The 15,522-nt window shown below is 38.3% G+C and overlaps 1 protein-coding gene across 3 annotated transcripts in view; it reads left to right on the top strand.

Moving 5' to 3' along the window:
• Positions 1–15,522, top strand: part of ADD3 (adducin 3) — a 126,081-nt gene that overhangs the window by 67,036 nt on the left and 43,523 nt on the right. The window contains exon 1 of one of the 3 annotated variants that reach the window (XM_060099804.1): positions 2,489–2,557. The exons of the other annotated variants lie outside the window; for them this stretch is intronic. The gene's annotated coding sequence lies outside the window, so the exon portion shown is untranslated. Of the gene's footprint in view, positions 1–2,488; positions 2,558–15,522 lie in introns of those variants that run through there. 3 annotated transcript variants of the gene reach the window in all.

The raw sequence follows: 15,522 nt of genomic DNA, 5'->3' as shown, positions 1-15,522 counted from the left end.
CACTCAGTAGAGAGTATTTTTATTTAAAACCCACAAAGCTGAATGGGAGAGGAAAGGAGAAATTTGATTCCTTGACTGTTACACTAGAAGATTGGATCTGTAAATTTACCTGAATCCCTGAAACGGGCAGGTATTTGTAAGTGCCAAATAATGTCTGAACTAACCAAGAAAAACTTGCTTTTCTGCATGACTGGTGAAAGCATTGGTTCCCAACAGCTTTCACGTTTATAAGGATTTTGTTTTGAGGACTAACTACACATTGGGCAAGCAGCTGTGTAGTCCAGAAAGTATTGGCTGGATTTAGTGTACTAGGGGCATGTGGATTCCAAGCAATGTCACACCTTGTCTATGCCAATAAATCAGAGTGTCTATTCTTGATACTAAATCTGATGTCATTGGCAGATTTTCCTCCTTATTGGTAGGGTGAATTCAGACAGGATAATTTTTTTGTGTGTATTTTCCTCTCTCTGTGATTGAGGTGTTTTTATGGTTTCTTTTTCTTTTCTTTCTTAGCTATGAAATAATACTGGCAAGTCCCAAGAAAACTAGATCTGGATTTCATTTTGTCTCTTCAACTCTGTGTGATCTTGTGCACATTCCTGACATGTTACAAACAGCTTGTGTCTCTGAATATGCAGTATCAATTTTCAGTGGTGAAAGCCCCAAAAGGAAACAGACTGATTCTTCCATGCACAAACAGCTGGGCAGTTGTGGATGGAATTAATTGCTGATATGTATTGGCTGTGTTTTTCTTCTCTTGTCATTTCCTTTGCAGCTGTGAAAGTGAAGTTTGACTTGAAAACAGACATTTCCAGCAGTGCAAATCCAGAAAGTATCAAGATGGGATTCTTCAAATGTAATATCCAACTGCTACCTTTGAGTTGTTCAGTTTGGGGGTTAGGTGGGGAAGAGCAAGGGATGGCAGCAGGCAATTCATAATTATATATATATGGATGAAAAACATAATTATATCAGGCACTTGGACTATGAAAGGAGGATTTTGGAACGGGTTAACTTATCATGGCAAGAGTGACCTCATAATCCAACAACAGACAAAATCAGTCAGCACCTACCCGCAGGGTCCTGAAAGAGGATGTTCTAGGCCATCTCTCAAAATATTGAAATATTCAATACTCCAGACTGATTTATTGTTCCAGTGTGAGGGAGTAGCAGTTGGAGAGGGTAATGTGACAACATGTATCATTAAAAATATTTTCCTGGTCTTCTCCCAAAGCTATTTCCATTGTTTGTTTTAAATTCTATGTAAACGATTATATAGCTTATTTTTTACATGCTTGGGTATTCTACTGAGAAACCTATTTTTTTATTTCATGGGTTATAGGAGTTCAGTTAAAAGTAACTGTTGAGGGCCTCCCTGGTGGCGCAAGTGGTTGAGAGTCCGCCTGCCGATGCAGGGGATACGGGTTCGTGCCCCGGTCTGGGAGGATCCCATATGCCGCGGAGCGGCTGGGCCCGTGAGCCATGGCCGCTGAGCCTGCGCGTCCGGAGCCTGCGCGTCCGGAGCCTGTGCTCCGCAACGGGGGAGGCCACAACAGTGAGAGGCCCGCATACCGCAAAAAAAAAAAAAAAAAAAAAAAGTAACTGATGGTGCATCTCTGAACGTGCATACAGAAAGTAGTATTGATTAAAATCATTTTGAACAATAATCGGATGTTTAATAATAGTTTCAATAACTGAAATTTTAAACGCTATTAAAGATTTTTAGACAGTACGTATACATCCTCCTGAATATCTTACTTGGAAATAAATCAGAAAAAAATTAAAAATCAAAACTTATGGAATTATTTGCAAAAGTGGGTGATTGCAAATTTTTTAAAGCATAGTATTCATATTAATGATTTTCATCAAAATAATTTCCCCTTTTATGTGTTTATTTCAATATTAAAGCATCAGTCAAATCCCTTATTTTTGAAGGCAATTCTTGCTAATTAGTTGATAAGAAAATGCTTTTATTGTTTCTGTATTGCCAGGAGAACTAGAGCATTGGTAGAGAAGGATAGGTAATGCTTGATAATGTTCAGGTCCCCTGTCTTGGCCACCTAGGCCAAAGTCAAGTGCTAGAGCAGTGTTGCTGACACCTTGAGATATGCAGAAGCTGCTGTTGCTAAACTTAGCAGTTGGCATGGTTGGACTTCCTTTACAGTAGTCCACTTCCACCTAACATTCTGTTGGCTGAGCTGCGTGATCTACCTTGCATTTTATCTTTACTTTCCTCACGAAAAAGAAATGTCTATATTTCATTCCATGGCAGGAAAGCTGAACTTTCCCCCCATTTCTATGAAGAGGGTTTAACCCAATTAATTTTGACTCTGAGACACTGAAAAACGTTGTGGCAACATTAACGTGCCGTTTGCTCTCACTGAAGTCGGCCTGGGTGTGTTGTTTCCCCCAGAGTGGGCTCCACCCCTGCTCTAACCACACTGTGTGGATATCTCACTGTTTAAAACAAAGTTCATTTTTAGGGCAGCATTGCATCAGAATTGCCACACAAAACCCAGCTTAAGATATGTGCGGCAGCTTCCATTCTTTTTAATAAGTAAGTACAAATTGTCTATTGTAATACCGATAGCTCACAGCTTAGGGGGAAGCATAGATAAGATAGGTGTTTAATTTTGTGCCAGCTGCTAGCAATGTGCAATATTCTTCTTGGGGAGGACCTTGTGACTTTATCAGTCAATTAAATTTTTTCCTGTTAGTTTGCTTTTTACCCCCCTTGAACTGTTTACTGAATTGTTCTTAATTGTTTGGGGGATGACATTGACTGTTTAAGGAAAATACTGGTAGTCTCTCAAATGTGAGATACATTTGAGATACAAATGTATCTCATTTAAGATACAAATGCTTTAAAATATTGCACTGAATTTATTGGACTCATTAATAGCATAATCTGGCAATAGTGTATTTCGAGACATCGTGGCATGAACTCTGTGTGTAAGAGTGGGTTCATTGAATTAAAAAAAGGCAGCATCTAAAGAGCCTTTATTTCTGTCATAATGATGCTTTGTCCTCCTGCTGTTGGGTATTTGTCAGAGGAGTTGGGGAAGGCTGCAGCCCCAAGTTCTGCTCTGTGCCTTGTCTGTGACTGTGTTCTTTCTAGAGTTTGTGACGTGAACGGTAAGTTGAACTATAGGAGATTGATTGTTACTCAGTGAGGTCCACATTCAGCAATATTTCTTTGCAAATGGGGTCTAACCTTTCTTCTCGCATATTGGAGTTCTCTTTGTAGTTGGGTTTTAAATGCCTGCGAAGCGTTTAATTATGCACTGATCAAAGTGGGCACGTTGGGAGAGAGGTTGTGCTTTGTAATGTCTGTACTGTTGTCTTCCTCTCTTGCGTGTTCATTGTGTCCCCTTGTGGGGCAAACACACCCATTCAGTACAAGCAAGTTGAATCATTTGCCTTAGTTGAAATCTAAAGCTGCGGGTTGAAAACGGCAGATTTCTGTAAAGCTTGCAGGGGTGGCACTGTGTCATCCTTTCTTGACTTAAACTTCCTAGCATTTCCTTGCTTCAGCTTCCTCTTGGCTGAATTACTCCTCTTTGGTAGTAGTAATGTGTTTAGCTATTTTCTAACATCACAAGGATACAAGAATAAAGTAAAAACCTATATAATAGAAAAAAGCACTAGCCTGGGAATTAAGAGGCTTTTACTTTGGACACTAGTTTCTTCACTTGTAAAAGTAGGAATTTGGGTTAGCTCTCTAAGACATTTTCCAGCTTAGAATACCCTAATTTTCTTGGTAAAAGACTCATGCCTATTCCAGAGATGCTAAAGGGAATGTATTAGATTTGAGAAAAAAATGTTTAGACGTTAACCCAGAATCATTCTTACAAATGACATGAAAACTAAAGCTTTGCTTCAAATAAATTGTGTATATCAGAAATTTTGGAAATTTACTGTTTAATATCTGAGCAGTAGAATTAGTATATAAGTGATGTCCTCAACAAGAAAATAAATTTTCAGGGCTTCCTTGGTGGCGCAGTGGTTGAGAGTCCGCCTGCCGATGCAGGGGACACGGGTTCGTGCCCCGGTCCGGAAGATCCCACATGCCGCGGAGCGGCTGGGCCCATGAGCCGTGGCCGCTGAGCCTGCATGCCTGGAGCCTGTGCTCCGCAATGGGAGAGGCCACAACAGTGAGAGGCCCGCATACCGCACAAAAAAAAAGAAAAGAAATTTTCAAGCAGGAACTAGGTGAACCTCTTGCCACAGGTGTTGTGTAGACATTTATTAAACATTTCCTATTATACTCAGTGTACAATTATTAGTTGTATAGCCTTGGGTAAGTGGCTTTCAATCTTTTTTTTTTAATATATTTTGCATCACAACCCAATACATGTACCACATACACACCACTTAATCTCTAAAATAAATCTCTCTTAACAGTGCAAAAAGCACACTGCTATATTTTCTGTTCTGATTTATTTTTTTTAAATGTGTTTCAATCCACTGAGCTAGATGACCTCTACTGTCCCTTTGAACTCTAGGAGAATATAGTTACTCCTAGACTTTTATAGTTGCTCCAGAGCAAAGCTTGCCAACTAGTTTGCTGTTAAATACTGAAATTAGAAGATTTTCTAGATAGATTTTTATTTGGGAATTTTGTAGAAAGTCAATAGCTAATATCTAATAATACTCTATCTTATTTTTTTCTTGTAATAATTATGTAATATAGACAAAATGGGGTGGGTTTTTTTAACTTAGCCCTATTATATGGCTGCCCCCAAACCCCCTCCTCTTTACTCCAGTACGCTATACAAATTTTATTTATGCACACTGTATTAGTGAAAACTAATATGACATGAAAAGGGTTAGGAAGTCTTTTCTAGAGAAATAAACTGTGTGTCACATAGATTAGATACAGAGTATCAAATTACCCTTGATAGACCCCATCTTTGTCCTCCTCAGAGTTTTCCCAGGGCTCTAGAGAAGTTCCCTTCTCTGCTTTAATGTACTTCTAAAAAGTATTAATTTTATAATTTAAAAAATGCACATGGTAAAAAGATGAAACAATATAAGGGGCATATTACAAAATGTCTCTTTCTTACCCTAATCTTTGAACGCTGTGCCCCAGTGGGGAGTTTCTTCTCTATTTTTCCGGAAAATTTCTGTGAATATGAGTGGACATCTTTTTAAAAAATCCAAATAAAATTATACTACACACACCATTATGTATCTGCCTCATTCTTTTTAACGGTTGTATGGTACTTCAGTGTATGGATGGGTAGACTGTAATTTATTTAATCATTCATCTTTTGATAGGTATCTGGATTATTTCCAAGTTGTTCCCTTTCTCCCCATCAGATATACTTAGGCTATTAGCCTTCCCTCCTACCTCCATTTTGGGACAGAACCCAGAACCTAGGTGCTACTGGAAAGGGGTGATAGTGCTGTGTGGAAGTGGAAAAACCCCTCACCAACTTCTCTTCCTCTGGCTAGAACACCAAAAGTAGGCCCCACTGTCCCAGCCATTCATGAGTGGGTAAGACTGCCCTAGGAGTCATTTTTCAGCAGATTAATGAAATAACATTGGGTTCAAAATCTGGTAACTGGAGTGTGAGATTGTGAGCCTGTCACTTAACCACCTTGATCCTCAGTTTTACCATCTATTGAGTATAAAATGAAAGATTGGAATAGATGAGTTTTAATGTCCCTTCCAGCTGTAATAGTTACATAGTATTTTTTTAATATTGACTTAAGCTATATAACCCAAATTGTACGAAGTTTCTGTTATTTAAATTAAAAACATCTTTTGTGTACATTGTGTGGTCTGTAATTTGTTTGACCTGCCATATGGCCTAAGCTATTTGAAAGTTTAAGCATGTGAAAAAAAAAAAAAGAGAGAGAGAGAGAAGTTGAATATTATACTATATTTTACGTAAACTCTCCTTTTCTAAAAAATCACTTTCAAAAGTATAAAATCCATTCCAGAAGTAAAAGCAAATCTTTTTATCAAGCTTGAATACTTGAGAAGATTCTGAGGTGATGTTTGTTTTTAAAATGGATCTTTGTAATTTTCAATGAATCCAGCCATTCAGAGTTAATCCTGAGGGCTTTGAAACTTGCCTTCAGTCCCCTTGTTTAAATTGTTTTCACATTCTAGCCCTCTAATCCATCTCTCTGTTTCACTGAATGCTAAAATTGATGTTGCTTGACATAGCTAAAGTTTTCTGACTTGGTGCTGAGGAAGCAGCCTTAGAGGTGAACTGTGCACTACCATCCTGCCAGCAAAGTTATCAAGTTACACAGCAAAGTTATAAAGTAACCGAAGCAGGAATTTTTGCTGCATCACATGTAGGATGTTTAACGTTACCTGTTTCACAATTTTATTCTTATAATTCCATCAAACGACAGCTCTCCTGAAAGCAAAATGGAATAAGAATTTATCGTTTGATTTATATAATTACAACAGGAAGATAAAAAGACATTTTCTTGGCCTGGAGGTAGGGGAGTCTGTGTTTTCATGCTGGTGACCCTAGCTTCTTAGCAGAAGGATTGACATACCTTGAATAAGTATACTTCCCTAAAACCCGAGAGATTATTTGTTATCCAAATAATGCTAGAATTCTGCGTTAATTTTCATATCAATTGTTTGACATAGTTCAGTTTAGCAAAATGTATTGAGGACCTTCTAAGAGGCAAGCATTGCATTAAAAGGTGGGAGTACCTAGATGACAGAGACAGTCTCACTGGAATGTACCAAAATGACAACTGTTCTTAGTTCTTCTATTGTTGGAGTTCTGCAGTATCCACTGGTAAGTGGAACTGGGCAGAGAAAGTTCTTCAAGTTTGAGTCTGTGAAAATAGATGGAAAAAAAGTACATTTTCAGTATTTAAAAAGGGGTACTAATGTCTTTTAGGGCAGTGTCAGTTACTCTTCTGTGTGTGGATCTGCTAGTGACATCAGTTTCTCACTAATCAAATTCTAAATGAAATAAACACATTTGTGATGTGTGGATTAATTGAGCCCCAATTTTTGCCTACCGTTGCAATTATTGTACCTCCGTATATTATAATGGCTTAAATAATTGCTTGTATGAAACTAACCTTGAAAATGGTCACACTGTGTCTTTATGACACATCCCAATATCTTCTTTGTCATGTTACCTTATCCATTGTGGCATTTACGACTAAGGAAGTTCTCTAGAGTCAGAAATATGCAGGATACTGATGCCTACAGGATGTTGAACAAACTTTGTCTAAAATATTTGAAACCATTTTAGAAAAGCAGTCCTATGATAGCAAAATCAGTCAAATAGACTGTAGTTTGAGCTGAAGCAGAAAGCCTTTTTAAACAAGAGGGAAGAAAAAGTCTAATCATTACTCTGGTCTGTTATGTATGCAATCTCAGAAGGGACTGCTTTTTCTCCTTTAGAGCCCAGCTTTTGGCTAGGGTCCTGTGACACACAGTGGGAATTCACTTCCTATCAGGAAACGCTGTTTTTCAATGTATTATCTTGTTGAGACAACCACAGTGGACAATAGGCTATTAATGTATTAGAACAACAAGTGTCATAACTAAGCCAATATTTGCTTTGTTTTGAGTGTTGCCTGAAAAAAAAAAAGAAAAAAAAAAAAACTTTGGCTGACCTTCAGAATACATTTGATCATCAGTAACTGCTGGGCACAAAAGCCATGACAGTCAAAAAGAACAAAGAAAAAAGTGCTTTAATAGTGGTGATGAACTTTTGCAGGTTTACTCTATTCACTTCCTATCCACAGACAAGAATAATTTAAATGATTTCAAATACAACTTTTGGGTATGAAGATGTGTGCACTTAAAAGCTTGTTTTGAATTTTGGAAGCCACACCAAGAAACTGGTATAAAGAAAGAAAGCCTCCAGCTCAAGTTCTCTTACAAAATACCAAACCTTCTTGTGAGATATATCACATTCAGTTTTGGATATTTATATTTAAAATGATTTGATAAAACTGCTTACTTGAGGACTGACAGCTTTTTAAAAGCTGTTACTTTCATAATGATTAAGAAGAAAACTCTATTCAGGGGGTGGTTAGTTAATATCCAGTCACTATTATTGATATAATTATGTGATAAGACTACAATAAAATTTCAGATTTGGAAGGTAAGCCCAGAGGTCATCTATTTCAAACCACCTCATTTTATACATCATGAAACTCAGACCTTACCTCTTCATTGAAATCTTCCCTTACTTTCTTAATCCATAATTCTGTTTATCAGCAATTCTCAACAACTCTTGGATATCTTATATTTATCTTTCATTTAGCATTTGTCATAAACTTTTTTTTTAAATAAATAAATTTATTTATTTATGGCTGTGTTGGGTCTTGGTTGCTGTGCACGGGCTTTCCCTAGTTGCGGCAAGCGGGGGCTACTCTTTGTTGTGGTGTGTGGGTTTCTCATTGCGGTGGCATCTCTTGTTGAGGAGCATGGGCTCTAGGTGCGTGGGCTTCAGTAGCTGTGGCATGTGGGCTCAGTAGTTGTGGCTTGCGGTCTCTAGAACGCAGGCTCAGTAGTTGTGGCGCATGGGCTTAGTTGCTCCGTGGCATGTGGGATCTTCCTGGACCAGGGCTTGAACCTGTGGCCCCTGCATTTGCAGGCAGATTCTTAACCACTGCGCCACCAGGGAAGTCCCATAAACTGGTTTTTATTATCAGTTTTCTTTCCATGAGGTCAATAGAGAATTTTAGTAGAGAATTTTGGTTCTTAATAGTTAAAACTGGGAAGTCTTTAAGGGCAGAACCTAGATCTGTGCTTTATATCTCTTTATACTCTTTACCTAACAGCTATATTAATGTTTACTGATTGACTGGATAAGTAGTTTTTTGGTTATTTTAAGATGACATTTTGTAGCACCATTTGTATCTGGTCTCAGAACACAGCAGTAGGTATAGATTTTTTTTTAATTGCTCTTTTTATACCTTCATACTTTTTTGTGATTACTTTTTCATTACCTCAACCATCTTGGGTAGCTGGCCATTCTGATCAAACCATGATTAGCCCACTTTTCAAGAGCTGCTGTAGATTCTCTGCGCTAGTTTACTCTAAGACTAGAGAATGGGATATTATGAGTCAATAGCCCTACTCACCTCACTCAGTTTAATAACCCCTTATTGAGTATAACAGTTAGTAGAGAGTGAAGAAAGGAAAAAGATGGCCCAGTTACTGGGGCAGAAAGACATACTCAGATAATTCAAAAGCAACACAGACTATGACAAAGTGCTTTGGGAACACTAAGAGGGGACGCTAATTCTGATAGAGGAGATTGGGAAGCCATCGTGGAAGGAGTTGGTTTTTGAACACACCACAAAATGTGGAAGATTTGAATGGATGGAGGTGAGCAGGGAAAACAGTCCAAGTGTGTGAGAAATAAGGTGAGCAAAGCATTAGTTAGAGAAATGGCTTTTGTTTGGGAGGGTCATCATTTTCCTCTCAGTCTGTGGGGTCTACTTAAAAGCCTTTTCCATGCTATTTTCAGAGCCTGACTTTTAAAAAAACCTAGACTGATTAAGATGGGACTCCAGGATGCTTTAAAAACAAACAAACAAACAAAAAAAAAAACTTGGGAATGACTAAGAAAATTGTGTGTTTGGAAAATTATTGTAGGTGGCTTTGTGCTTCTCAGTTGTAACCATGAACCTGAAGGATTGTAGTATCTATAGTACCTTTTAGATGTGTAAAATAATACTTCACCACTCTATAGAACCCTTCCTTGACAATAGAGATAAAAAGTAGACACAAAATATTTACCAAACTCTGGAGAGCTACTTAAGTTACTAAGCTTTATGAAGATTGCTTTTTATTTTGACAATAAACTACTTGATGTAGGCTTTAAGTCCAGCTAAATAGGCACTGTAGAACTAAGCTGTGAGTCTGGTCTTTGTGAGCCTCAGAGAAACAAGAATCCTACTCCAGGCCTGAATTTAAAATATAGCAAGCAATTTAAGTGGACCATTCAGGCATGTGTGAGTGAGCACAAAAAGCTGAGTCATAAAATTTACTCTCCCTAGTGAATTACCATGAAAGCTTAACAGAGAAGTGTTCTCATTATTTTAAAATGGTATAAATGACTCTAAATTCTTAAGGAAGCACACATCAAGAAAATTTGTTTTGTGTGTTTTTAACCCTGAATGCATACCTACAAACCCCTTAAAATCAAGAAACCGGTACTTGAGGCATTAGGTGATTTTCCTTTTTCATGAAAATTAACATTTTATTTAACATACAGTAGCTTCTGGAATTAGTTTATTGCCAAAACCTTTAGTTAAAGGAATTTTTAATATGTAGTTCATATTTAAATCTTTTCTTACATTGATAGATCATATGATCTACATTCTATGTATCATATGCTGCTCTAGATAATATGAAAAATCTTGAGTAAGATAAATTGAGGGACTTGGGCAAGTCAGATTCTCTCCTGGGACCTGTTTCTTCATATGGAGAAATGAGGGGTAGTACTAGATGTAATAATACCTTATACCCTATTAAGCTCTAACACCTTTAAATTCTAGAGATGCTATTCCTCTTTTGGCTGTAATTAGATAATATTAAGGAAGGCAGTATTTATTTCTTGGAAGAGTTGTTATATGGACTTATAAATGTTTTGTTTCTCTGTTATTCTTACAAAGGTATTTTTCATCCTGCTGTTTCTGATAAACTTTCCTCCATAAACTAAACAATGAGTTATTTTAATGCTTTCTCTTTTCCCATGACTTGGACAGTTAGCCTTTTTAGATCTTCTTTCAGATTTTTTTTTACTTTTTATTAAGACCAGTTTCCAGCTGTGGATTAGAGGCTTGGGTGGTTGTCTCTTTATCTTCCTATCATCTTCAGTCTCCTCACTATTCATGTCAGAAAAGAATCTCGATCTCGTTTCTCTTATATGAATTGTCATAAAATATCAAAATGTCTGCACACATCTTCAGGATTCTTATTCATATTGACTAGGCCTACTTTGCAAGGCTAAATCTTATTTTATACCAGGTCAGAGCCTAAACCTCTTTAAATGAATCGACAAACCTATATGGCAGTAAATGTCCAACACAGTTCTAGATGAAATAATGGGGCATATATAATCTAGGTAGTAGGATCCAGAGGACTCCCCTCACCTCTTTCTAAAGCTCACAATTATAGTTGTAATTTAGATTACACTTTGTAGAAGATGAAATTTGACGAATGACCAGGGGATTTTACTTATTTATTATTGATTTAATCATCAAATTCCTGAGTGTCACACCCTGTACATCATGCTTTTACATTCAGGTAAACTTCATCGTAAGAAAATACAGCCTATGAAAACATATATCTTTTCAAAGAGTTCACATTAGAGGTGGGGACTTAGATTTGGGGCTGGGTAGGGGAGGAGTTGGAAACATTTACTGGAGGATCTTAACAGGTATAAATTTGAAATGACTTAAAATTTGAAAACATCATTGGAGTTTAGGGGTGGGGATAGGGTAGTAGAAGGTAGAGATGCAATATAGTGTAGTGGTTAAGAACACAGGTTCTGGAGCCCATCTACTTGAATTTATATCATAGCTGCACACATATTGGTATGTGACCTTGTACACGTAACTTCTGTATGCTGTTTCTTTGTCTGTAAAATGAGTGTGGTAATAGCACCTACCTGTCTAAGGTTATTATGAGGATTAAATGAGTTAAAACACGCTGCCTTCTTAAAACAATGTTAGGTAATAGTAGATGCTCAGGAAATGTTGAGTACTGGCCATTAACCCTCTCTCCCCATAAAAACATACTTTCATCAAAAGTTGTGTTTTTAAAAATTCTGATGTAATTTGTTTAATAGAAAAACACGAAAGCTAAATTACTAAGAAGGATGGTGTCAGTAACAGAGTCGGAGTGGCTGAATGCCTGACAAAGATTTGGAATCCGGGCAGACCCTTGAGGACAGGGCAGATTCCTGGCAACAGGCAGTAGGAAAAAGCCCAGGTGTATGGACTGTCAGGGAGGTTGGACAGTAGGTTTCAAACCCTGGCCTGTAGGCAGTGCATAGGAACAGGGTGTTTTGGCAAAGAGTGGCAATTGGTAGAAGCCTAGATGGGGAATTCATACCAGGGAAGTTTGCATAGCATCAGAAATCCCCTAGTGTAAGCCGGGGTGTGAGCCATCAGGTTACCTTAGGGAACGGTAGAAACTAATAGAAGGGTCTAAGACTGAGACCTGGGAAAGAGGGTTCAGGCATAGATCTTCAATTTTGAAAGTATATGGAGTTACCTGATAGAAAAACAAGAAAGGGATTTAGGCTGCTTTAGAGTGAGTGGAGTGGCTAAGTTTGATTATTAACAATCAGATAAAAGTATTGCTAAAGTGAAAGTCAGACATCAGAATGGGAGCAGCAGCAGCAAGACTAACTTGATGCTGAGCTGCTAAACTAGTTTCTTAAGGTTTCTCTCATAATCCTGGGGGCCCAGAGCCTGGCATGATGCTGAATCTTCAGGTTAGGGTTTAGTGGTCCCTAATGTGGGGAGAAGGGCAGAAATGCAGCTTGTATGTACACATGGCAAGAAACCTGATAAACGGAGTGAGTGGCTTTTTAAATCCACTCTTGCTTAATGAAAAGACATTCCATCAGACTAGAATATTTTAAAATTTGATAACTGCTTTAAGTGTTTCAGCTATGATAGGACCAGTAGAGCCCACTGTATCTTTAATTTGTGGTTGATGTTCACTGTGAATCTTCATGGAGTTTTACAAAGAAATTTCTGTTCAGAATCTGATGTGACAAGAACATTCATATCATCTGGCTTCAGATTTTCTTGGAAACATTGTTTCTTGATCTAACATGGTAATAGTTTGCAAAAGTCATACCATTGTGTAAGACATCTATGTTGCGTTGCCCTTACGTATATCAAATGGTATATCAAGTGTCATTCGGGAGTCTTCCCTGGTGTCGCAGTGGTTAAGAATCTGCCTGCCAATGCAGCGGACACAGGTTCGAGCCCTGGTCTGGGAGGATCCCACATGCTGCAGAGCAACTAAGCCCATGCGCCACAACTACTGAGCCTGTGCTCTAGAGCCCGCAAGCCACAACTACTGAAGTCCGCCGGCTTAGAGCCTGTGCTCGGGAACAAGATAAGCCACTGCAATGAGAAGCCCGCGCACCGCAACAAAGAGTAGCCCCCGCTCACTGCAACTAGAGAAAGCCCGTGCACAGCAAAGAAGATGCAATGCAGCCAAAAATAAATAAATTTATTTTTTTAATGTCATTCGGGTTGCTATTTTGATTTCTGTTATTCCCAAAGAGCTGACTTTGATTTTGCAAAGGTGTGCTACCTATCTACACTGTTGTGATGGTGAAATGCCTCCTAAAATAGGTATTATTAAGATGGAAATTCCATTGGAACAGTATGTATATTAGTTTTCTAGGGCTACCATAACAAAGTACCACAAAATGAGTGACTGAAGACAACAGAAATTTATTCTTGTACAGTTCTTGAGTCCAGAAGTCCAAAATTAGGGTGTCAGCAGGGTTGGTTTCTTTTGGCTGCTCTGAGGAAAATCTCTTTTGTGTCTCTCTCCCAACTTCTGGTAGTTGCTAGCAATCCTTGGTGTTCCTAGGCTTGTGGCTGCATCAGGTCAGTCTGTGCCTCTGTCCATCATCACATGGCTTTTTCCCTTGTGTGTCTCTGTATCCACATCTCTCTTACTTTTCTCTTATAAAGACACTAGTCATCATATTTAGGGCCTACCATAATCCAATATGACCTCATCTTAATTTAATTACAAATTAAGACACGATTTTCTTTTTTTTTAATATATTTATTTATTTTTGACTGCGTTGGGTCTTTGTTACTGCGCGCAGGCTTTACTCTAGTTGTGGTGAGCTGGGACTACTCTTCGTTGCGGTGCGTGGGCTTGTCATTGCGGTGGCTTCTCTTGTTGCAGAGCACAGACCCCAGGCACGTGGGCTTCAGTAGTTGTGGAGCGTGGGCTCAGTAGTTGTGGCTCGCGGGTTCTAGAGCACAGCCTCAGTAGTTGTGGCGCATGGGTTTTGTTGCTCCGCGGCATGTGGAATCTTCCTGGACCAGGGCTCGAACCCATGTCCTCTGCATTGGCAGGCAGATTCTTAACTGCTGCGCCACCAGGGAAGTCCCAAGACCCTATTTTCAAATAAGGTCATATTCTGAGGTAATGATATGAATTTTAGGGGACACTATTCAACCCCAGTACAGGATGTAATATCAAACTTTAGATTTAAAGGATAATTCATTTAAAAAAGCTAGTTTCACAAAAATAGTTTTTTTATTATAAAAACAGATTTTCAAGGTTGACAAACATCTCTTTGCATGGACTTCCACTTAAAACTGTTATCAGAGTTCTGAATGGTGGGTTATGAGCAGTATTTTTGGAAATAATTTTCAAGTACTATTACCTATGCTTAATAAATTGCATTTTCATGACTCAGTATTAGACTTTCCATAGAAAGAAAACAGATGAGGTTGTGATGATCTTGAAATCCTCCTTACCAGCCAAATCTAGAGGTAGGAACTCCTTCAAATGACTTATTTGCAGTAACGATGTACTGAGTTACCTACAGCTTTTGGATTGACTTTTGCAGCTGTATTTTATAAGTTATAATCATGAAAGCCAGAAGTCTTTAGTTGGGATACCTGATAGTAGATCAAAATGAACTCTTGGAACTTACTCATACCTTGTGTTCTTTAAGATTTTTTTGTATATTTTCCTCCAGTTTTTTTTTTTTAATTTATTTATTTTTGCTGTGTTGGGTCTTCATTTCTGTGCGAGGGCTTTCTCTAGTTGTGGCAAGCGGGGGCCACTCTTTATCGCGGTGCGCGGGCCTTTCACTATCACGGCCTCTTTTGTTGCGGAGCACAGGCTCCAGATGCGCAGGCTCAGTAGCTGTGGCTCACGGGCCTAGTTGCTCCGTGGCATGTGGGATCCTCCCAGACCAGGGCTCGAACCTGTGTCCCCTGCAATAGCAGGCAGATTCTCAACCACTGCGCCACCAGGGAAGCCCCTCCTCCAGTTTTTAAAATAAGGAACTTTGCCTCATATTTTTTGTGCCAGCCTCCCTTCTGTCCCTCACTGGTCACAACAATCACGTTAGGAATGGACCATTAGAAGTACAATCCACTATAACAAATCAGTTTTCTAGACCAGCCTTTTGGGTGAATGTTTTGATTTGCAAACTCAGCTCATTTTTAATAATGAGCTTTTGTAGGATCATTTGCATTTCTTCAGAATGAGGAACTAGAATTTCTTGAGTTCAGAAATTTTGAAAAATAGGTATATGTAAGATTGGAATTTGAGGGAGTTAAGTTTTCTATATTACTTGTATTCTGATACTCACTTTGGAAAAAGTTTCCTGAGGTTTCAGAGTAGATATGCAGTAATAGGTAAGAGTGATTTTTCCTCAAACATTGCTCTCAAGAAAATGTCAAAAGCAATAGCTTTAAATTTTTCAAGCTCAGTGCTGCACATGTAATTTTTTTTTTAAAAAAAGCTTTTTTCCAGGACTACTAAATAGTAAAGAGCCAACAATT

The sequence above is a fragment of the Mesoplodon densirostris genome, chromosome 1, assembly GCF_025265405.1.
Source record: "Mesoplodon densirostris isolate mMesDen1 chromosome 1, mMesDen1 primary haplotype, whole genome shotgun sequence".
NCBI lineage: Eukaryota > Metazoa > Chordata > Mammalia > Artiodactyla > Ziphiidae > Mesoplodon > Mesoplodon densirostris.
Note: the sequence above shows the minus strand (reverse complement) of the source record. Positions and strands in the feature narration are given on the sequence as shown.